The 15,717-nt window shown below is 45.2% G+C and overlaps 1 long non-coding RNA gene across 3 annotated transcripts in view; it reads right to left on the bottom strand.

Annotated features, from left to right (window-relative positions):
- The window catches only part of LOC134911446 (uncharacterized), a 72,769-nt gene extending 58,117 nt beyond the window's left edge, over positions 1-14,652 (bottom strand). For 2 of the 3 annotated variants that reach the window (XR_010176580.1, XR_010176579.1), the window contains exons 1-2: positions 14,430-14,652; positions 11,385-11,562 (exon numbers count right to left, since the gene is read on the bottom strand). This is a non-coding gene — a long non-coding RNA (uncharacterized LOC134911446). Of the gene's footprint in view, positions 1-4,753; positions 5,335-11,384; positions 11,563-14,429 lie in introns of those variants that run through there. The other variant, XR_010176581.1, reaches the window with a different exon arrangement.
- Positions 14,653-15,717: the final 1,065 nt, after the last annotated feature.

The following is a 15,717-nucleotide window of genomic DNA, read 5'->3' as shown; positions in this document are numbered from 1 at the left end:
GTTACTGCGTAACACGCATGGGAATTCGCTTACGTGCCCTTCAAATGGCTAAAGATGACAAATGAAAAGTACCAGGCATTGAAAATTTTGTTGCGTCAGCAGGATGGTGTACCCGCTTCATGAATAGGTTTGCCATATGTTTGCGGCAAAGAACAAAGATTTCACAGAAGTTGCCAAAAGACCTTGATGAAAAAGTGATGTCATTCCATTCATTCATCATAAAACAAAGAAGGATCCATAACTATGACCTGGGAGAGATTAGGAACATGAATGAAACACATATGACCTTTGATCTTCCAAGCAACAGAACTGTGGCAAGTTTGGGAGAAAAAACTATTTTGCTCAGAACCACAGGAAATGAAAAAAAACATTTCACAGTTGTTCTGTCATGTTTGGCTAATAGAACTAAGCTGCGGCCTGTCATTATTTAAAAAAAAAAAGACCTTTTCCCCAAATTCCCCCCACGAATTACAGTGCGCGCACATATTAAAGGCTGGATGGATGAAGACGGAACAAAAAAATGGCTGGAAGAAATTTGGAACGGACGTCCAGGAGCAGCCTTAAAGAAAAAAACATCATTGCTAGTTTGGGATATGTTCAGAGCACACACATCTGATGACATAAAAAAATTGGCAAAGTCTTCTCAAGTTACTTTGGCCGTTATTCCAGGTGGGCTTACATCTGTATTGCAGCCCTTAGATGTGTGTTTAAATAAACCTTTCAAAGACCGTGTGTGAAAGATGTGGCATGAATGGATGTCATCTGGTCAAGCCCGACTGACAAAAGCTGGAAATCTGATGAAGCCCGACATAGAATTGATAGCAAAGTGGGTTCGTGATGCATGGGAAGAGATTCCAGAGGACATGGTGCAACGCGCCTTCAAGAAATGTGGCATTAGTAATGCTATGGATGGCAGTGAAGACGGCGCTTTGTATGAGAACAACAGCAGTGATGGTGATGACTGCGAACTCAGTGATGATGACAATGTCTATGCTGATAACCTCACACCAGCTAAAGCTGAAGCTCTGTTTGGACATACAGATGATGATGAGGAATCCAGTTTTGAAGGATTTTAACTTTTGTTTTAGCTTGGTTGCTGATTGAGCCAAGGTTTTGGTACTTTTAAAGTTATTGTTGACCCTCTTTTCCACTTACAGAGCTACAAAGAAAAAGCTGTGTAACAGATAATAGCGCTCTCCAGCCACCATGGAACAACCAGAAACACCTTTTGGTGATATATTTCAATATGAAGAATAATTCACCATTGAATTATTTTTCATATTGAAGTATATCACCAAAAGTTGTTTCTGGTTGTTACCGTACATGGTGGCTGGAGAGCGCTATTATCTGTTACACAGCTTTTTCTTTGTATACATTCTCCTAATGTGTCTGTGGATGCACATTAATGTGTGATTGTTTAGCTGCACCCCAATTTTAGTGCGCACATTTTCCAAAGTATTTTCTATATACACTTACAGAGCTAATTGAAATTTTTTTTGAACTGTTCACCTATATGGCACAATGCTGCCTGTCCACTATAAACACCAAAGTAAAAATCACCGTTTTTACAGAAACAATGTACAATAAAAAAATGGAGTGGTATTTATCTGTGTCCAGGGCGCATGTAAAACACTCAATATGCAAAATACATCCCTTATTACTGAACAAGAATGGTATCCTTCATATGGGAGCTTGGAAACTTCTCTGATTGTTTTTTTCTCCTCTTGAAGTGTCGTGTAGTTATCCCAATATTCATTAAAAACAAAAAGGAAGGAACAAATGTGTAGAACAGTTTCACACCAATCAGGATAATTTCCACAACTCTAGGACAAAAGGGCGTACCCCACTCACACAGAGACAAGTGAGTGGAGACAGGAGGCGTCTATTTCCTATAGACGTCTTCTACTGCATTTGAATTTTAAACACATGGAATTGCACAGTCACTTCCTTGTGGCTGTACACTTCCATACAAACATGAATTAGGCCCAGAGTTGCTTCTTCATCTGTCCACGTCTAGCAAATGCCTCGTCCTTCCAACTGAGTTCCAAGAAAACACGCAGAAGTTATGCTCTCATGCCTTTGATCCCCGTGACCCTCAGGTTGAAAAATTGTATGCGATCATTAATAAAGCATGGCTTTTACCCTACATCCACTATTCTGATGAAAGCTGGCAAACATCAGGAGCTGGCTCTTCTACTTTGTCATGGCAACAAAGTATGTTTATGAACAAAATAAACCAGTTATATTATTCCAGTCTGCTCTTAGATGAATCTCTCCAAAATAAAAATCTTGGATTTTGGATGGCCTGTGCTATAGTTTTGTCTAACAGACTACACACCAAGTATCCTTGTATAGGCAAAAGCAGGGAGGTTTCCAGTTGCCGGAAACCCCCTACCTTGGCCACACCATGACCACAACAGCAAAAGTAGATGTACAATTTTACTAGAGCTACACATTTACTGACGATCGGGATGACGGTCGGCATCCCGATTGTCAGTAAATCCTACCGATCCCTCCCTTGCTTTTATGTTGGTTACACTTCCTGACAGATTTATATTCACCTGCCCTGACCTTAGCCTTTTCTTGACTTCAGAGTCTGAGAACCTACTTATCAAGAACTTAGGTTGGCTTACGGTTACATCCCCAAACCTCCATAATCTTTTTGGTATTTCTATAGTTTCATTCATTTTTTTTAATTTATTTTCTCCATACTGTATATGTGAACAATAACTAAGTACATTTCTTCTTCAGAAACCAGTCCATGAACACAAAGTATGTTTTTGCTGAAATCTCTTTATGCTTCTGGTTTATTTTTCATTACTTTGTTGCTTGACTTTTTTTTTTCTGTATGCAAACTAAGCGATCCCACAGTAAATCAATTACTTGTATAGGAGAAGCAGCAATATGATGAAAGCTAAAACAATATATGGCAAGGTCAACAATCACGCACTAATTTTAAAGAGAACAAAATGAATAATGTGGATAATTCATTTACACCGTATACTACTCAGTTCTGCAAGTTTTGTTGCCAGAAAAAACATCCAATGTGCAAATATGTTTCACATTATCAGCATGCTGTCAAAGCTAATGGTTGTATGTGACAGACAATAAAGGAGTTCTCTCCAGATGCCTTATACAGTGTTAAGAGTCCCACAGCTTTCCCACAGGTATATAAACTGTGGGACTCACAGCAAAATGCATTAGATGCAGCGCCCCCCACTGGTTCTCTTGCTATGTAGGACTGAATCTGAACTTTCGAAAGCCTGGACCAAGCCTTGCATGTTAAGAGCAGAAGAGTATCTGGGCTACACCAACCAATACTGGTAACCTTACCATACAGCATCAAATATTCATCAAAGCCAAGGGACGTACATCTTTGCGTGACTCAAATCCGCTAGTAAGGAATCCCTATAATCAGCTGTGGATGTGGTAACTATGTACTGCTGAACATTTCTGCTTGTCAATTTATTGCAAATATCACAATTGCAATTTAGTGGGTTATCTACCAGGAGCTATACTAGGAAAAGGTTTTCTATATTGCACTTTGTGAAACTGGACATTTAAATGCAGGACACTCAGTCAAAGAGAACAGCTGAATATTTAATGTTATTTTTATGCATATGAAATTACCAATCATGTGTTTATTTCACAGACACTAGATGCAATGTTTTTTATTTTTTTATTTTTATATATATATATATATATATATATATATATATATATATATATATAAACATGTCTTATTAAATGTTTTTGAAAACTCCTAATCCATTCCATCGTATATTCATTAGTAATATATTAGCTCTGTTTCAAGTTTATTGTGTATACTTTGTTTTGGGTTCTAACTAACCCCTGTTCTTTAGCAGCTGCTGTGCAAAAGCAGCCATGAGTAAACACCTGAACAAGAAATACTGTTTGCGTCTTTAATATTTTGTACTGTCAATCTGCCTTACTGCGCATGCCATTGCAGACCCATATTGCACATGTGCAGTACAGGCCCAGCGCATACGCAAGGTACCAACATCTGTACTTTGTTAAATATGTCGCAAGTACGTTGGGACCTGAATCAGGCCCCTTGTACTGTCTCACAGCTTCAGATCTAACAAATAACTCTGCAAATTCCTATAATAACTCACTGTCAGGTTAACTCATGTTAGGCCCTCCAAAATATGGTATTATCAAAATGTATGGTCTATCAATTTATATTCTGTATATTCTGGTATTTTATTCCAACATTGTATTCTAGTATTTTCGAAGTGTATGTCCACTGCTATTCTGTGCCTGTCAAGAAACACTGTAATTAGCAAGCCAAGTGATTATCAGTGAAATAACCAGGAGACAGTTGGTTTGCTCTCCTCCCTCCCAGAGGGCTCCGTATGCGTGACTGGCAGACGTGATGTCAGCGATCCCAATACCGTCGCCGGCATCCAGATGGTCATGATCCCGGCAGGGGTGAGGTAACTATTCTAACTCCCCCCCTACCCCTATCTTACGGCAGCCTAATCCTAACCTCACCCCTTAGTGCCTAACCATAACCTCCACCCGCAGTACTTAAACCTAACCCACCCATTTCTGCAGCCTAACTCTAACCCTCCCGCTTAGTGCCTAAACCTAACCTCCCCCCGGCGGTGCCTAACCCTACCACTTCTCCCCACTGCCTAACCCAACTCCCAAGGTTGGCACCTAAACCCCCTCCACCAAACCCCCCCATCCCTGCACTACCTGCAGCCTAACCCTAACCCTCTGGGCTATATTTATCTTTGGGATTCCGGCATCGGGATGTTGACTTGTTCAGGCTTCTGGCGTCGGTATTCTGATGCGCGTTGGTATTCCAACTGCCGGGATTCCGATAGCCGGTATCTTGAACATATACCCTCCCAGATAACACAAGAATGTATAGTCCTCACAATATGATGTGTGGAGAACAATTTCTCACCTAGCCCTTTACTCAGAGATTACTGTAGGTCCCGGAAATTGGCAAATAAATCTCAGACAGTTTTATGACCAGTGATGGCACCTGGGTTAAGGGGTCATTTGTCAGGAGAATTTTCTTTGCGATAAAACCATAAAACTGCCAGAGGAGTGACAAGTCACAGGTTCCTATCCTCCAAGCAAGTAATTAAGGGAGCCTATTTGTTTGACAGGAAGACCCGGCATTGGAACCACAAAGGGCTGTGAGCACATCACAGCAATCTTTGTTTACAGTGATCCAATAAGGTAGGGGTTGAGGACGGAGTTATAGAACCATAAGAATCAGACTCTCCCATGTCTCGGTCCATTTTCGGGGAGAAGTCGTACGGCTGAGATGTTCCAATCTAAATTTTCTGTGATCTCCTGCACAACAGAGATATAGGCCTTGCTGTAAGTGATACGAAATCTCTTTTTCTTTAATGACTTTTTCTATTTTTGAAACTGAATTACATTATAATCTGTACAGTATGTCCACTCACTCAAAGTATTTTTGAAACTGTAAGCCTTGGAAATATTTTTCGAAATAAACATTTAATTTTAGCATATTTTCTCTATTTTCTATGACGAACATATAGGCCTTTAAGTGTCAAGATCCATGCTACATAAATATTAATTATATATAATTGTGATTAGGGAGAACAAAAGGGCTCTGCATTTTCCTCCTTAGTGGTGCCAACTCATTTGTGTATTTATTGTTCAATTGCTTGCCCTCACCTATGAAACTCTCAACACTACACCCCCTCCATAGATCTCAAAACACTCTGCCTCACACCTCTTAGATTGACCTCTGGTCTGTAATTTGCTGGATAACAACAGTATCTCTAGCTATAAGCCTTCTCATTTTTCCTACTACTCATGATCAGGCTTTCTACCAGTCCAAAAATCTTCATCTTTTTATTAGAACTTGTGCTATGCCCATCCTATACAGTACACCCCGGTACAGCCTCACAGTGATTCCCATCTCCACTTAATCCACTCATCTCAGCTGTGCCCTTTTCACAGTAGGTTGTAAACTACCATATGAACGGGGTCTTGAAAATTTTTGGTTTTCACATTGCATTTATTTAATCTTATATGATACCGTTTTATACATGTATGTTTTCTCATATTAATTCAGTAATGTTTGTCACACATTGGGGTTCTGAGTCCTGTCATCTTTTTGGCCTTAGGTGACTTAGAGGGTTGTCGTAGGCATCTGTGAGTGTGGTGCATGCCAATCAGAGGAGTATTTGGCATATCTCCTGGATCATCCCACATCAGCAGTGCATGGGCGCCACCATTTTAGTGATGTGCACCGGACATTTTTCGGGTTTTGTGTTTTGGTTTTGGATACGGTTCCGCGGCCGTGTTTTGGATTCGGACGCGTTTTGGCAAAACCTCCCTGAAAATTTTTTGTCGGATTCGGGTGTGTTTTGGATTCGGGTGTTTTTTTTACAAAAAAACCCTCAAAAACAGCTTAAATCATAGAATTTGGGGGTCATTTTGATCCCATAGTATTATTAACCTCAATAACCATAATTTGCACTCATTTTCAGTCTATTCTGAACACCTCACACCTCACAATATTATTTTTAGTCCTAAAATTTGCACCAAGGTCACTGGATGACCAAGCTAAGCGACCCAAGTGGCCGACACAAACACCTGGCCCATCTAGGAGTGGCACTGCAGTGTCAGACAGGATGGCACTTCAAAAAAATAGTCCCCAAACAGCACATGATGCAAAGAAAAAAAGAGGCGCAATGAGGTAGCTGTGTGACTAAGCTAAGCGACCCAAGTGGCCGACACAAACACCTGGCCCATCTAGGAGTGGCACTGCAGTGTCAGACAGGATGGCACTTCAAAAAAATAGTCCCCAAACAGCACATGATGCAAAGAAAAAAAGAGGTGCACCAAGGTCGCTGGATGGCTAAGCTAAGCGACACAAGTGGCCGACACAAACACCTGGCCCATCTAGGAGTGGCACTGCAGTGTCAGGCAGGATGGCACTTCAAAAAAATAGTCCCCAAACAGCACATGATGCAAATAAAAATGAAAGAAAAAAGAGGTGCAAGATGGAATTGTCCTTGGGCCCTCCCACCCACCCTTATGTTGTATAAACAGGACATGCACACTTTAACAAACCCATCATCTCAGCGACAGGGTCTGCCACACAACTGTGACTGAAATGACTGGTTGGTTTGGGCCCCCACCAAAAAAGAAGCAATCAATCTCTCTTTGCACAAACTGGCTCTACAGAGGCAAGATGTCCACCTCCTCCTCATCGTCCGATTCCTCACCCCTTTCACTGTGTACATCCCCCTCCTCACAGATTATTAATTCATCCCCACTGGAATCCACCATCTCAGGTACCTGTGTACTTTCTGGAGGCAATTGCTGGTGAATGTCTCCACGGAGGAATTGATTATAATTAATTTTGATGAACATCATCTTCTCCACATTTTCTGGAAGTAACCTCGTACGCCGATTGCTGACATGGTGAGCGGCTGCAATAAAAAAACTCTTTCGGAGTACACACTGGAGGGTGGGCAACTTAGGTAAAATAAAGCCAGTTTCTGCAAGGGCCTCCAAATTGCCTCTTTTTCCTGCCAGTATACGTACGGACTGTCTGACGTGCCTACTTGTATCTGGTCACTCATATAATCCTCCACCATTCTTTCAATGGTGAGAGAATCATATGCAGTGACAGTAGACGACATGTCAGTAATCGTTGGCAGGTCCTTCAGTCCGGACCAGATGTCAGCACTCGCTCCAGACTGCCCTGCATCACCGCCAGCGGGTGGGCTCGGAATTCTTAGCCTTTTCCTCGCACCCCCAGTTGCGGGAGAATGTGAAGGAGGAGCTGTTGACGGGTCACGTTCCGCTTGACTTGACAATTTTCTCACCAGCAGGTCTTTGAACCTCTGCAGACTTGTGTCTGCCGGAAAGAGAGAACCAACGTAGGTTTTAAATCTAGGATCGAGCACGGTGGTCAAAATGTAGTGCTCTGATTTCAACAGATTGACCACCCGTGAATCCTGGTTAAGCGAATTAAGGGCTCCATCCACAAGTCCCACATGCCTAGCAGAATCGCTCTGTTTTAGCTCCTCCTTCAATGTCTCCAGCTTCTTCTGCAAAAGCCTGATGAGGGGAATGACCTGACTCAGGCTGGCAGTGTCTGAACTGACTTCACGTGTGGCAAGTTCAAAGGGTTGCAGAACTTTCCACAACGTTGAAATCATTCTCCACTGCGCTTGAGTCAGGTGCATTCCCCCTCCTTTGCCTATATCGTAGGCAGATGTATAGGCTTGAATGGCCTTTTGCTGCTCCTCCATCCTCTGAAGCATATAGAGGGTTGAATTCCACCTCGTTACCACCTCTTGCTTCAGATGATGGCAGGGCAGGTTCAGGACTGTTTGCTGGTGCTCCAGTCTTCGGCACACGGTGGCTGAATGCCGAAAGTGGCCCGCAATTCTTCGGGCCACCGACAGCATCTCTTGCACGCCCCTGTCGTTTTTTAAATAATTCTGCACCACCAAATTCAATGTATGTGCAAAACATGGGACGTGCTGGAATTTGCCCAGATGTAATGCACACACAATATTGCTGGCGTTGTCCGATGTCACAAATCCCCAGGAGAGTCCTTTTGGGGTAAGCCATTCTGCGATGATGTTCCTCAGTTTCTGTAAGAGGTTGTCAGCTGTGTGCCTCTTCTGGAAAGCGGTGATACAAAGCATAGCCTGCCTAGGAACGAGTTGGCGTTTGCGAGATGCTGCTACTGGTGCCACCGCTGCTGTTCTTGCTGCGGGAGGAAATATATCTACCCAGTGGGCTGTCACAGTCATATAGTCCTGAGTCTGCCCTGCTCCACTTGTCCGTGGTTAAGTGGACATTGGGTGCAACTGCATTTTTTAGGACACTGGTGACTCTTTTTCTGACGTCTGTGTACATTTTCGGTATTGCCTGCCTAGAGAAATGGAACCTAGATGGTATTTGGTACAGGGGACACAGTACCTCAATCAAGTCTGTAGTTGCCTGTGAATTAACGCCCAGGCTGCCAAGGCCTGAGTTATCCGCTTTGCAGCAGGATGACTGCTGTGATATTTCATCTTCCTCGCAAAGGACTGTTGGACAGTCAATTGCTTACTGGAAGTAGTACAAGTGGTCTTCCGACTTCCCCTCTGGGATGACGATCGACTCCCAGCAGCAACAACAGCAGAGCCAGGAGCAGTAGGCGTTACACTCAAGGATCCATCGGAGGAATCCCAGTCAGGAGAGGACTCGTCAGACTTTCCAGTGACATGGCCTGCAGGACTATTGGCGTTCCTGTCTAAGGAGGAAATTGACACTGAGGGAGTTGGTGGTGTGGTTTGCAGGAGCTTGGTTACAAGAGGAAGGGATTTAGTGGTCAGTGGACTACTTCCGCTGTCATCCAAAGTTTTTGAACTTGTCACTGACTTATGATGAATGCGCTGCAGGTGACGTATAAGGGAGGATGTTCCGAGGTGGTTAACGTCCTTACCCCTACTTATTACAGCTTGACAAAGGCAACACACGGCTTGACACCTGTTGTCCGCATTTGTGTTAAAATAATTCCACACCGAAGAGGTGATTTTTTTTGTAATTTGACCAGCCATGTCAATGGCCATATTCGTCCCACGGACAACAGGTGTCTCCCCGGGTGCCTGACTTAAACAAACCACCTCACCATCAGAATCCTCCTTGTCAATTTCCTCACCCATATCCTTATCCTGGTGTACTTCAACAGTGACATCTTCAATTTGACTATCAAGAACTGGACTGCGGGTGCTCCTTCCAGCACTTTTAGGGGGCGTGCAAATGGTGGAAGGCACCACCTCTTCCCGTCCAGTGTTGGGAAGGTCAGGCATCGCAGCCGACACAATTGGACTCTCCTTGGGGATTTGTGATTTAGAAGAACGCACAGTTCTTTGCTGTGCTTTTGCCAGCTTAAGTCTTTTAATTTTTCTAGCGAGAGGATGAGTGCTTCCATCCTCATGTGAAGCTGAACCACTAGCCATGAACATAGGCCAGGGCCTCAGCCATTCCTTGCCACTCTGTGTCATAAATGGCATATTGGCAAGTTTACGCTTCTCCTCAGATGCTTTTTATTTTGATTTTTGGGTCATTTTACTGAACTTTTGTGTTTTGGATTTTACATGCTCTCTACTATGACATTGGGCATCGGCCTTGGCAGACGACGTTGATGGCATTTCATCGTCTCGGCCATGACTAGTGGCAGCAGCTTCAGCACGAGGTGGAAGTGGATCTTGATCTTTCCCTATTTTACCCTCCACATTTTTGTTCTCCATTTTTTAATGTGTGGAATTATATGCCAGTATCAATAGCAATGGCCTACTACTATATATACTGCGCACAACTGAAATGCACAACAGGTATGGATGGATAGTATACTTGATGACACAGAGGTAGGTAGAGCAGTGGCCTACTGTACCATACTGCTATATATTATATACTGGTGGTCAGCAAACTGTGCAAAACTGAAATGCACCACAGGTATGGATGGATAGTATACTTGACGACACAAAGGTAGGTAGAGCAGTGGCCTACTGTACCGTACTGCTATATATTATATACTGGTGGTCAGCAAACTGTGCAAAATTTAAATGCACCACAGGTATGGATGGATAGTATACTTGACGACACAGAGGTAGGTAGAGCAGTGGCCTACTGTACCGTACTGCTATATATTATATACTGGTGGTCAGCAAACTGTGCAAAACTGAAATGCACCACAGGTATGGATGGACAATATACTTGACGACACAGAGGTAGGTAGAGCAATGGCCTTCTGTACCGTACTCCTATATATTATATACTGGTGGTCAGCAAAATTATGCACTGTACTCCTACTATATACTACAATGCAGCACAGATATGGAGCGTTTTTCAGGCAGAGAACGTATAATACTGGTGGTCACTGGTCAGCAAAACTCTGCACTGTACTCCTCCTATATAATACTGCTGGTCCCCAGTCCCCACAATAAAGCAGTGTGAGCACAGATATATGCAGCACACTGAGCACAGATATGGAGCGTTTTTCAGGCAGAGAACGTATAATACTAGTGGTCACTGGCAGTGCCGTAACTACACATTTTAGTGCTGTGTGCAAGAAATAGCATCGGCGCCCCCCCCCCCCCCCCCCCCCCCCAATATTTAAAACAGGGCCAGCGCGCATCGTAGGCACGCGCCAAAACTATAGGGGCATGGCTTCTAGGGGAAGAGGTGTGACCACAAAATAATACCAATTCATATTACGCTGCACAGTAGTCTCCAGTACTCAAATTACACCGCACAGTAGCGCCACTTACACACTTTACACCAGATAGAGTCCCATTTTACACATTACTCCAGGTAGAGAAATATAAAATAACATTCTTGTTTTATACATCACTCACCACCTCAAGCTCTGTGACTGACGGCAGGTGGGGAAAAGGTCACCGGAGGTCTGACTCCGGACTCACTGGGCTGCTGCACTGTGAGCTGGAATGCCTCCTCATCAACCCCCATGTCATCATGTCTCTCCCTAGAGACACTACAGGGGGGCGGAGCATCAGATCCAGGAGAAAGGTGGCGCTGTTATACAGAGGGAGCGAGAATGAATGAGAGAGTGTTATACAGAGGGAGAGACAAGGAAGAGAGTGTTATATGGAGGGAGCGTGGAGGAAGGAGAGAGTGTTATACAGAGGGAGCAAGAAGGAATGAGAGAGTGTTATACAGACGGAGAGAGGCGAAAGAAGAGGTGGTATACAGAGAAGGAGACGAGAAAGGAGAGAGTGTTATACGAAGGGAGCATGGAGGAAGGAAAGAGTGTTATATGGAGGGAGCGCGGAGGAAGGAGAGAGTGTTATACAGAGAGAGTTATACAGAGGGAGAGAAGAGGAAGAAGAGGGTGTTATAAAGAGGGAGAGAAGATGAAGGAGAGAGAGTTATACAGAGGGAGAGATGAGGAAGAGTGTTATACGGAGGGAGCGCGGAGGAAGGAGAGAGTGTTATACAGAGGGAGAGAAGAGGAAGAAGAGGGTGTTATAAAGAGGGAGAGAAGATGAAGGAGAGTGTTATACAGAGGGAGAGACGAGGAAGAGTGTTATACGGAGGGAGCGCGGAGGAAGGAGAGAGTGTTATACGGAGGGAGCGCGGAGAGGGTGTTATACAGAGGGAGAGAGGAGGAAGGAGAGAGAGGCGGAAGAAGAGGTGTTATACAGAGAAGGAGACGAGAAAGGAGAGAGTGTTATACGAAGAGAGCATGGAGGAAGGAGAGAGTGTTACACAGAGGGAGAGTAGAGGAAGAAGAGGGTGTTATAAAGAGGGAGAGAAGATGAAGGAGAGAGAGTGTTATACAGAGGCAGAGACGAGGAAGAGAGTGTTATACGGAGGGAGCGTGGAGGAAGGAGAGAGTGTTATACAGAGGGAGCAAGAAGGAATGAGAGAGTGTTATACAGACGGAGAGAGGCGGAAGAAGAGGTGGTATACAGAGAAGGAGACGAGAAAGGAGAGAGTGTTATACGAAGGGAGCATGGAGGAAGGAAAGAGTGTTATATGGAGGGAGCGCGGAGGAAGGAGAGTGTGTTATACAGAGAGAGTTATACAGAGGGAGAGAAGAGGAAGAAGAGGGTGTTATAAAGAGGGAGAGAAGATGAAGGAGAGTGTTATACAGAGGGAGAGATGAGGAAGAGTGTTATACGGAGGGAGCGCGGAGGAAGGAGAGAGTGTTATACAGAGGGAGAGAAGAGGAAGAAGAGGGTGTTATAAAGAGGGAGAGAAGATGAAGGAGAGTGTTATACAGAGGGAGAGACGAGGAAGAGTGTTATACGGAGGGAGCGCGGAGGAAGGAGAGAGTGTTATACGGAGGGAGCGCGGAGAGGGTGTTATACAGAGGGAGAGAGGAGGAAGGAGAGAGAGGCGGAAGAAGAGGTGTTATACAGAGAAGGAGACGAGAAAGGAGAGAGTGTTATACGAAGAGAGCATGGAGCAAGGAGAGAGTGTTATACAGAGGGAGAGAAGAGGAAGAAGAGGGTGTTATAAAGAGGGAGAGAAGATGAAGGAGAGTGTTATACAGAGGCAGAGACGAGGAAGAGAGTGTTATACGGAGGGAGCACGGAGGAAGGAGAGAGTGTTATACAGAGGCAGAGAAGAGGAAGAAGAGGGTGTTATAAAGAGGGAGAGAAGATGAAGGAGAGAGAGTGTTATACAGAGGCAGAGACGAGGAAGAGAGTGTTATACGGAGGGAGCACGGAGGAAGGAGAGAGTGTTATACGGAGGGAGCGCGGAGAGGGTGTTATACAGAGGGAGAGAAGAGGAAGGAGAGAGTGTTATACAGAGGTAGAGAGAAGGAAGGAGAGGGTGTTATACAGAGGGAGCGAAGAGGAAGGAGAGAGTGTTATACAGAGGTAGAGAGAAGGAAGGACAGGGTGTTATACAGAGGGAGCGAGGAGGAAGGAGAGTGTTATACAGAGGGAGAGAGAAGGAAGGAGAGGGTGTTATACAGATGGAACAAGGAGGAAGGAGAGGGTGTTATACAGGGGGAGAGATAAGATAGGGGAAGTGTTATACAGGGTAAGAGATAAGGTAGGGGAGAGTTATACAGGGGGAGAGATAAGGTGGGGGAGAGTGTTATATGGCGGGAGAGATTTTATGGGGAGAGTGTTATACAGGCTGAGATATACGATAGGGGAGATTATACAGGGGGGAGATAAGATAGCGGAGCGTGTTATACAAGAAGGTGAGAGATAAGGTAGGGGATAGTGTTATATAGGGTGAGAGATAAGGTAGGGGAACGTGTTATACAGGGGGAGAAAGAAGGTAGGGGTGAGTTACACAGGTGGAGTGATAAGGTAGGGGTGAGAATTACACAGGGGGAGAGATAAGGTAGGGGGAGAGTTACACATGGGGAGAGATAAGGTAGGGGAAGTGTTACACAGGGGGAGAGATAAGGTAGGGGGAGAGTTACACAGGGGGAGAGATAAGGTAAGGGTGAGAATTACACAGGGGGGGTGTTACACAGGAGGAGAGATAAGGTGGGGGGAGGGTTACACAGGGGGAGAGATAAGGTAGGGGGGAGAGTTATACAGGGGGAGAGGGTTACACATGGGGAGAGATAAGATGGGGGAAGTGTTACACAGGGGGAGAGATAAGGTAGGGGGAGAGTTACACAGGGGGAGAGATAAGGTAGGGGGGAGTTACACAGGGGGAGAGATAAGGTAGGGGGAGAGTTACACAGGGGGAGAGATAAGGTAGGGGGAGAGTTACACAGGGGGAGAGATAAGGTAGGGGGAGAGTTACACAGGGGGAGAGATAAGGTAGAGGGGAGTGTTACACAGGGGGAGAGATAAGGTAGAGGGGAGTGTTACACAGGGGGAGAGATAAGAAAGATAAGAGAGAGGAGAGAGTGTTAATCAGAGGTAGAGATAAAGGAGAGAGCTGGAAGAGAGAGACAGACTTACACACTTCCTGTCACCTCTGCTCCTCCGGAGTGTGGGCCTTCTGTCTGTAACGTCTGCCTGAGATTGGCTCCGCCCCCTGACAGCCGGAGAGCTTAGCTCCCAGCAGTGAGGGCTGTCTCTCTGTCTCCTCTCCTGCAGTGCTGCGCTGGGGTGCCGGCAACAGTAAGAGCGCGAGGGCAGCATCACATGCCCGACCCACGCTGACTGAGTGATGAAACAGGAAATAAACTACAGCTTCCTGCAGCAAGGGCTGCTGGGAGCTGTAGTTTATTTCCTGTTTCTTCACTCGTGCGGAGCTGCGGTGCGGTGGGCGCCTCCTGGGTCCTGGTAGATTAATTATTCTTATTGAGCGGCCGTGCGGGTGGTGATGCCGGATGGTGCGCCTACAGTGCATATGCGCTGTGGGCAAGGCACCATCGGCACATACCTAGTTACGGCCCTGGTCACTGGTCAGCAAAACTCTGCACTGTACTCCTCCTATATAATACTGCTGGTCCCCAGTCCCCACAATAAAGCAGTGTGAGCACAGATATATGCAGCACACTGAGCACAGATATGGAGCGTTTTTCAGGCAGAAAACGTATAATACTGGTGGTCACTGGTCAGCAAAACTCTGCACTGTACTCCTCCTATATAATACTGCTGGTCCCCAGTCCCCACAATAAAGCAGTGTGAGCACAGATATATGCAGCACACTGAGCACAGATATGGAGCGTTTTTCAGGCAGAGAACGTATAATACTGGTGGTCACTGGTCAGCAAAACTCTGCACTGTACTCCTCCTATATAATACTGCTGGTCCCCAGTCCCTACAATAAAGCAGTGTGAGCACAGATATATGCAGCACACTGAGCACAGATATGGAGCGTTTTTCAGGCAGAGAATGTATAATACTGGTGGTCACTGGTCAGCAAAACTCTGCACTGTACTCCTCCTATAATACTGCTGGTCCCCAGAATACAGATATTTGCAGCCCCCTGAAACAAAGTGAGAGGACGCCAGCCACGTCCTCTTACTATCATTTCCAATGCACGAGTGAAAAATGGCGGCGACGCGCGGCTCCTTATATAGAATCCGAATCTCGCGAGAATCCGACAGCGGGGTGATGACGTTCGGGCGCGCTCGGGTTAACCGAGCCATACGGGAGAATCCGAGTCTGCCTCGGACCCATGTAAAATGGGTGACGTTCGGGGGGGTTCGGATTCCGAGGAACCGAACCCGTTCATCACTAATCTTGATTCATGTCATCTGATTCTGCTCACCAATCAGGAGCCACTCTGGGATTATCT

The sequence above is a fragment of the Pseudophryne corroboree genome, chromosome 4, assembly GCF_028390025.1.
Source record: "Pseudophryne corroboree isolate aPseCor3 chromosome 4, aPseCor3.hap2, whole genome shotgun sequence".
In the NCBI taxonomy this organism is placed as follows: Eukaryota; Metazoa; Chordata; class Amphibia; order Anura; family Myobatrachidae; genus Pseudophryne; species Pseudophryne corroboree.
Note: the sequence above shows the minus strand (reverse complement) of the source record. Positions and strands in the feature narration are given on the sequence as shown.